General features: G+C 41.0%; 1 pseudogene; it reads left to right on the forward strand.

Moving 5' to 3' along the window:
- The first annotated feature begins 3,218 nt into the window (after nucleotides 1-3,218).
- Nucleotides 3,219-5,592, forward strand: LOC116406571 (annotated as a pseudogene).
- Nucleotides 5,593-9,274: the final 3,682 nt, after the last annotated feature.

Genomic DNA, 9,274 nt, shown 5'->3' on the forward strand with positions numbered 1-9,274 from the left:
GAAAAACTAGAAAGGGGTTTTATTAGACCTTCAACCTCCCCGGCTAGAGCTGGGTTCTTTTTTTTTTTTTTGCAGAAAGGATGGGGGTCTTCGTCCATGCATTGTTTAAAGTGGTCTTAATAAAATTACTGTTAAGAACCGCTACCCCTTCCCTTAATTTCTCAATTATTTGATCAAGTCAAAGGTGCCAAAACGTTTTCTAAACTAGATCTCCGTGGTGCTTGATTTGGATAAGGGTTTCTATGTTTTTTATTAACTACTTCACAAGAAAGAACTAACATAACTCAGACGGACATGCCGGCCAATAATTTCAACTTACAACCAAAATTAAGTGGAAGACAGCTTTTAATACTCGGGATGGGCACTATGAATATTTTGTGATGCCATTTGGCCTTTGCAATGCCCCTGCCATTTTCCAAGACTTTGTCAATGAAATTTTTCATGATGTTTTGGACAAATTCATTGTAGTATATTTAGATGATATACTGATATTTTCATCTAACTTATTGGAACATAGTCAACACGTACATCTAGTCCTTTCTAGACTCAGGCATATTATTTCTAAACATGGCCTAGAGATGGATCCTACCAAGGTGGAGGCAGTTCTAGCTTGACCTCAGCCCCGGACCCTCCGTGCTATTCAACGTGTTCTTGGCTTTGCTAACTATTACAGACAATTTATTAACGGGTTCTCCACTTTGGTAGCTCCCATTGTTGCACTTACTAAGAAAGGGGCTGAACCTAGCATTTGGCCAGAAGCAGCTGTGTTGGCTTTTGAACAATTGAAAAGAGCTTTTGCTTTTGCTCCTGTGCTTTGCCATCCTGCTACATCTCTCCTCTTTGTAGTAGAAGTCGAAGTCTCCCATCGGCACCCAATTACTAACAAAATGCATCCCTTTGCTTACTTTTCTCACAAATTTTCTCCCGCAGAGGCTAACTATGACATAGGTAACCGGGAATTGCTAGTCATCAAGTTGGCCCTTGAGGAATGGAGGCATCTGCTGGAGGGCGAAAAGCATCAGGTTGTAATATAAACTTATATATTGAATCTGCCAAGTGCCTTAACTCACGACAGGCTAGGTGGGCATTGTTTTTTTCCAGATTTAATTTCATCATCACATATAGGCCTGGGTCCAGAAACACTAAGGTTGCTTCCTTGTGCAGAGTGAAGCCCCGCCCCAACTTCCTGTTCAGTTCTCTCTTTGAGAGTCGGAGAGCCTTGTGCACATGCCTGGAGGCAGCAGGAGCTAGTCTGTGCATTAGCTGGGTTTTTTTTTTAATGAGAGAGCTGAACAGGAAGTGGGGGCGGGGCTTCACTCTGCACAAGGAAGCAAAGAAAAAGAATACCTTCTGACTGAGGAACCAGGTCAGAGAGAATGCTTGGACAAAGGTAGGTAATTCTGGAGGCTGTTTAGAGTAATTTTACTCATACAATATTTTACTCATAGAAAAAAGTTTACTTATTCTTTAACATGATTGGGTAGATTGCAATTGCTCTTTTTTATGTTTTTGAACTTCAAGTTTTTAATACATAATCACACATTCAAGATTTTTGAGTTTTATCACATTACATTCAAAAACGTTATATTTTTGATAAATTAGCCTCTACATTTCACCATTTTTTTCTTTTTAGTACAGAGTTCAAGGAGCAGGAAGAAAAAGCCAGAAGAGCAATCAAACAGATCGTAAAATGGGAGTTGACCCAAGAGAATCCATTGGGCGATACTGTGTTGCCCCAAGCAGACTGTGTGCTTTGCATGTATTACTTGGAAGTTGTTAGTAAAGATCGCAATATGTTTCTGAAGCTCCTGAAACTATTATCATCCCTTCTGAAGACAGGAAGTCATCTCATCGTGTTTGTTGCGCTCAATATGACCTATTATATGATTGGCCAGCACAAGTTTTCTGCGCTAAAGTGTGATGAAGAGTTTGTACAAAAAACCCTCACAGATACCGGCTTCATTGTGGAGCACTTTGATAAATACAAGTGTGCAGTTGATGTCGACCTGACAGATTATGAGCACATTGCGTGTTTCGCAGGCCGTAAAGATTTTAATTATTAGTGATGAGCGAATTTTTTCACCAGGCATGAATTTGCAGCGAATCCCACATTTCGCCACCGGCAAATTATTTTGCGAAACTTCTGCAAAAAATCGGCGCGGGAAAATGCGTTGTGCATCAAAAAAGTTGTGTTTGCATCAAAAAAAGATGTGCGTGACAAAATAAAGATGCGTTACAAACGCGTTTCGCATATTTGTTGCTTCACGGATTTTTCGGCCAAGCAAAACGGGACAGATTCGCTCATCACTATTGATTATCACAGGCTTAAAAACCCAAGCAAAGTCATCAATGTTTATTAGACATCAATCGTTTGTTCTAAAGCAAATAACGAGCCTAAGGGAATTAGTTGAATTTGTCTAATTCCAAATAGAATTGCTTGCTTGCTTCATTATTAATCAATATTGTATAAACAAAAAAATTTCATAAATAAATAAAGGGAGGAAAAAATTGCTTCTGTCTTCAAGCGAGGTGAGAAACATTGCCTGCCCATCCACAGAGCCAACTTTTTTTTAAGATCCGGCAGGCCAGGTAACCAATAGGGAGAGGGTAGAGAAGCCCTGATAGTCCTGAAAGTTGTATAAACTCAAGATGGGATAAATTCGTATTCAAAATGGAAAATTTAGAAAATCACAAATTTTTCAAGCTGAAAGTATTGTGAAAACTCAAAAAATTTGAGTTTAAATGGACATTCATTTCCATGAATCCTCTTTATTTTTCCAGAAGTTGCTCCAGCAGCCATTTTAGGAGAACTGGCGCTCATTATTGGAAAGCAATAATGTGTTACATTTTCACTTGAAACTGTGGGAAATAGGAAACAACGGTGGGATTAACTTCCCCTTGAAAATATGTGAAATTGAAAACAATGATGGGATTAATTCCCTCTTGAAACTGGGTGAAATAGAAACAATGGTGCAATTAACTTCTCCTCGAAGCTGGATGAAACTGAAAACAATGATGGGAGTCATTTCCCCTTGAAACTGGGTGAAATAGACAACAATTATGGGATTAACTTCCCCTTGAAAATGTGTGAAATTGAAAACAATGATGAGATTAACTTCCCTCTTGAAACTGTGTGAAATAGAAAACAATGGTGCAATTAACTTCTCCTCAAAGCTGGATGAACCTGAAAAAAATGATGGGGTTAATTTCCCTACTGTATGGAGCTGCTCAATAATTGAGCCTCTCTCACCGGCTGGTACACAGTCTATACGGATGGTAATAAGCCTATAAAGGTTCTCTGTGACATGGATACGGATGGAGGGGGATGGATAGTAAGTACGGAGACATCCAGATACAATAACAGCCATTGGTTTGTATGAATAAATACAAAAACATTGCTTCTGAAGTGAGATGCTCAACGGGTCGGGGGTGTATTTGTAGGTACAGAACGTAGGCCTACTTACCCAGTACCCTGCACAATACGTTGACATATTAAACCCAACAGGTGTTTCAGAGAAGAGTGGACGGTTCTGTGGATTTTTACAGAGACTGGAAATCCTACAAACAAGGCTTTGGCAGCCAACTGAGCGAGTTCTGGTTGGGAAATGAGAACATTCACCGCCTTACGTCCTCAGGTACCCACACATGCCGGCAGTCTTGCCCATATTTTCTCACTACTAAATAGGTGGAAGCCAATTAAAGTTGAATGAATGAGTTTTGCAGGGTTCAAGGGTTCAGTTGAGGGAACTGCCCTACTGACTCTCTCCTGCCCCACAGGGAATTTCCAACTGCGCTTCGACCTGGAGGATTTTGACAACAATCGAACCAGCCAATTCCGACTGGAGCCAGAGTCTCAGAATTACACCCTACGTTATGGAGAATTCACTGGGGGCCCTGCAGGTAAGAGGTCACATCCCTGCATGAGGAGAGTAGGAGACAACCGATCCTCACTTATTATATTGTTTGTAAATCATAAATTAAAAAATGTCTGTGGATTCACCTTTAGGAATTATATCAGCTGTAGGACCTTATTAGAAGTCCAATGATCAGAGAGATTAGATGTCTAAAGGGGAAAATGGAATGTGACGATGCCAACTGACCATTGGTTATTGGTTTAGGAGAGCGTCCATGTTTAATGTTATTCCAGAGGATACAAGTGATACAGCCCCCTCTACCAATATAACCTACTGAGACATACCCTAAACCCCTTACTACACTGCCACCTACTGGCAGACCCCTAAAGTACAGTACATGTAAAAGTCCAGTGCAATGTCTACATTCATTATGCACATCCATTATAGTCCTGTCCATCAACTGTCAGTCTTCCTCATATATCCACCTGTATGTGAATGTGGCCAATTCTTAAAAATCCAATAACCAAGCAATGAACTTTGCCCAAATGTAAGTGCTGGTGGGACAGGCATGGGTGGTAGAAAGGGGAATATGTAGCCATTCTTGTTCTCCACAAGCCCCCATTCGTTTGCCTTCACACAACACAAAGAGAACAAAACAATACAGAAGGAAGCTAAAATGAACAAGCACTGTTTATCCGGGCAGAAGACCCATTCTGAAGACATTAAAATCAAAGTTTACCTTCATTGATGCAGTTAAATTGTGTTTCTTGGTAACAATAATTTTGTATATTAAACCTGAGGATATTATATGAAAGTAGTGTGATGTACAGCGTGAAACAGGTATAAATATTTGGTTGTATTTACTGTATATAGTGCAATATGCAGGCTAAGTGGGCCTCCCTTACTAAGCACTACTTCTTAATGGAACGGAGATAAGTATTTGGGATTACTACCAATTTATATATATAGGCGACCCCATACTCAGGATTGTGATCAAGTTGGACACTTACATTCAGGGTTGTTTTCTAGGACTTTGGATTTCTTTATGGGTTTAAAATGTACTGTATATTCTAAAGGGCATGATTTACTTAAAATGACATGTGGCTTCAAATTGTATTCACTGGTGCCCCTTCTTGTATAGTGGCCACATGTAGGGGGTTCCTATAGCAATGGGAGCATAAAACCCAATGAAGCTGTTTATTTTGTGCAGTGCTGTGGCTTTAGGGTACAGAAGTGTAACCTCACCTCCAGCCTACCCTAGATATGTAGCCTAAGAAGAATCAGCTGCCATCTAGCTATCTAATGTACGGTATATTTACTTTTCACAATAACAGCAAAAACTGTGTCATCAAATAAACCCACCATTTTCAGGTTGCCATGTTCCTTTAATGTTTGTTTCTTCTCTGCCCAGGTGACGCTCTAGGTCCTCACAAGAACAAAGCATTTAGCACTAAGGATGCAGATAATGATACAGCCGATAGCACCAACTGTGCTCTATTATATGTAGGAGCCTGGTGGTACAGTAGCTGCCATAATTCCAACCTGAATGGGGAATACCTGCGGGGCAAGCACAGCAAGAAGGGCAGAGGGGTTATCTGGCACAACTTCCGAGGGAACGAGTACTCACTGAAAGTGTCTGAAATAAAGTTCCGCCCACAGAAGTAACCTGGAAGATTTGGAACATTCCTTAACAGCTGTCTGTATGTTAAATCACAATAAATCAAAGTCCATTGGATGTAGGTTTTTTTGTAATGGTTTCTGGATTTTCTTTACTGTTTCTGTATTTTGAGAACATATGGGCACAACCAAAGTACTCATTCTGCCCTGGCCCGTTGTACTTATGTATAGGGACTGCTTTGCCAACTTCTTCCATCTTCCAGTGATCTCTTGTTGCGGATGTGAGCTCTACTACTCATGAGAACCCACCCATGGCTGTAGAGAGGAAGGAAGATGAGGCCAGGGCTCTCCTACATTAGTAGTAATGACGTGCAGGTCGGAAAAAGCCAACCAGAATCAGCCCTAACCCACCCTTTCCCAACCTGACCTGGTGAGCCATTATTATTTATATACTTTATTCAACGCAACTACCTCTGATGTCACAAACAGGGGTCGGGGCAGTTGTGAGTATACGAATTAGATGACTGCAGGCAACTTCCAGAGTATTTGGGGGCACCGTAAAATCCCAGGCAGGAATGACCATAACCAGAGTTCCGGTCCTGTCTGTCACTTTGGGATGTTTCAGGCATTTGCATTTGGCACAAAGGATTTGGATAATGATCCAGCCAGTAACAGTAAGTGTGCAGAACGGTACAAAGGGGCCTGGGGGTACGCAAGGTGTTACCATTCCTGTCTGAATGGGGAATATAAGCGAGGAGCCCATGATAAGCTCAGCAGCGGAGTCCACTGGGCCAAATTCAGAGGGGTCAATTACTCCCTGAAAGTGTCTGAAATGAAGTTCCACCCAGAAAAGTAACAGGAAATTGTTTTATTATTGCTTCATGTGTTGATTTTCAGAGGGAGCTCAGGGAGACCATATGCTGATAACTGCCCATAACTGACTGAAGATAACATATGATGATAATATGACTATGGAGCTTTTCATTCATCCATCCAGGTCATGGTATATCTTCTATAATCAAATCTAAAGCAACTGGACTTGTTAACAAGTCCAGTTGCTTTAGATTTATTTATAGAAGACATATGCTGATAACTGACCACATGGCAAATTATATTCCCTGGTTATGGATTTAGAAAATAAAAGAGACTTAATGGGGCTACTGACTTTAAGCACATTGAGGTCCCTGCTTCTGTAGGAGCAGCAAAAAGCCATCTTCAAAAAATATTTCCTTCCCACCCACAGAGCCAATTTAATTTTAAGATCAAGAAAGACAGGTAACCAATAGGGAGAGGGTAGAGAGCCCCTGATAACTAAGATAAAGGTAAGTTCAACAAGGATCCTGTAGATGAGATGTGATGATGTTAAGGCAGAAGTTGCTCAGTTTTCCATGATAATGCAGCCGGTGCCGAGGCTGTAGATGAGATCTTCTCATGAGTTCAGTCATGGCTTCTCCCACTGATATTAATCACCAGATAAATAGGGCTCTTTGTGCAGTATATATATATACTATGAAAATGCATTGCTAAACAATTATTGGAGAATAGTGTAACTGTGATGCCTGTTAGAAATAGTGTTTGTTATAGCTTTAATCTCCTTCCAAGTGGAACGTTCCAGCTCGGTACAGCTCTCCTCTATGTGTGTTGGAGCTTGTTCATTACTCCTTTATACAGATGGAGTGTGGGCCCCAGAGTAGATAGAAAGTACTAGTCTCCATATGTGACATCTATAGAAAGTACTTGTATAGACCCAAAGCCAGTTTGAGAGCGATATTTGCCCTTGCTCATGTGTTAATGGAACATGGAACGATGACTCAAAACATTGTGCCCTGTGGATTTATATCAATATGGCAAAACTCTTAGTGGGTCCATGTTCTGTCAACAGTCTCATGTTTCTCAGGGTGGAAATACTGCTAAGTGCATTGGATTGCGCTGGGTACATACCTACACAGGTCAGTTGCATGATGATTGGGTAAAAATGGCCCTACACGGGCTGATTTCAGCTGCCGATATTGGCCCTTTAGACCGATTCGGCTGTATGGGCACCACCGACGGGCCTCCCCAAACGATACCTGGCCTGAAATTGGCCGGATCTCAATCAGGCAGGTTTGATTTTTCCATCAGGTTTTGGGGATATTAGGGGTTTTGCTTGTGGCATCCTATTCTGTTAAAAAAAATATATATATATATATTGAGAAATAGGGAAACTTTGAGGACCTGAGTGTGAAAGTGAAAGTGGATGGAGTTATAATGTAACAGACCCAGGCTGGACAAGTCTTTTCTACAGAAAAACAAATATTTATTAAGTCAAGAAAGGCCAGATATGAAGAGTTACTGATTATATTAGTTTCTCTAGTCCAACGTGCTTCCAGCAAATAGAATTTATCTGAACCAATGACTTGGCCTCATTATATTCAGGCTTATTGGTTATCTCCGTATCTGTCAATGTTGTGTTTATGTCATTGTCCTACTGGCCCTGTCTGTGTCTCTCACTGTTGTGTTTATGTCATTGTCCTACTGGCCCTGTCTGTGTCTCTCACAGTGACTGTCGTCTCACTGGGGAGAATTTGCTTTAAGCAGATGCCTCCTTTTATTATCTGTTCCACAGGGATTAGGGAAGGACTTACATGTCCCCAGGTTAGGTGCTACCTGTGTTAGAGGAGACCCAGAACTTCATGGAGAACCAACATAAAATGATCAGTTATCTTGGCCCTGCAGGAGATATGAAGGTGCCGCCACCATGTGGTCCCTACAGTTGGAAACAGTAGATGCACTTTTAATGCCAAATTAGCGTAGTGTAAGAACTATTCCAATTTATGTGACTAACTGAATCATGGGAAGGGGTATAAAGCATTTTTTCGGCTCTAAAACACTGGAATTGGAACCATTTTTGTAAATTCATTAAATCCCACTATCTTGCACCCTGAACCCTGATATGATGGATCTAGCGGTACTCAGCATGTTAAACAAACAAACACTGGCATTTATGGGATAGAGACAAATTATTCGGAAAGCCAATGGCATCCCATGGAACGGTGACCTTGAAGGTTCCTGATATACAGTCTTGTTCATGGGCATTCATTGCTCCCTATGTGTGTGAAACTTAATGGGGTTGGTGAATCAGACAGACTGGTTATTGTAAGAGGATGCCCGGGGTGTCCTGGACCACCAGGATTAAAGCAAAGGTAAGTAGGCAGTCTTGTATCTTCATTCCTTTGGTACCTTCTCCATGGAGACAGAGAGTTCTAAAGTGCCATTAGGCTCCACACATGGTATAATCCTGTGTCCTTAATAAAAGATGCAGTTTATACCTCTATCATATACAGATGGAGCCAAGTCTCTTTACCATGTTGTTGCGTTCTGTCTTTTCCAGTTAACACAGGGGGGAAAAATGCCAAAATTCACCACCAGATGGCGCATGGTCTGTGGGGGTTTTCTATTGTGTTTTACTGGCAAGTCTTTGCACCCTAGCACCATCTAGAGGCAGGATTTAACACTCAAATGGTGTCTGGACATGGTGAGACAAAATGTGAAAACTTGCTGGCTGCATCTGTAGATGGGATTGTCTCTCCAGAACCATATAAACTAATAAAACTAGTCTTTCTTTAAACATAAAACCCAAATTCTTTTTTTATTAAAACATCCATACCTGTTATAAATGTATTTAAAAATCTGAGCTGTCAGTCTTATATTGCCTGCCCCGCCTCTATGCCTTAGGCAGCCAATTACTGTCACTTATGCACTTACTAGATGCTACTACACTCCTCACGCTCTATCATTTTGTAGCCTGGGAATGGACTTGATCA

This window comes from Xenopus tropicalis, chromosome 8, assembly GCF_000004195.4.
Source record: "Xenopus tropicalis strain Nigerian chromosome 8, UCB_Xtro_10.0, whole genome shotgun sequence".
Lineage (NCBI taxonomy): Eukaryota > Metazoa > Chordata > Amphibia > Anura > Pipidae > Xenopus > Xenopus tropicalis.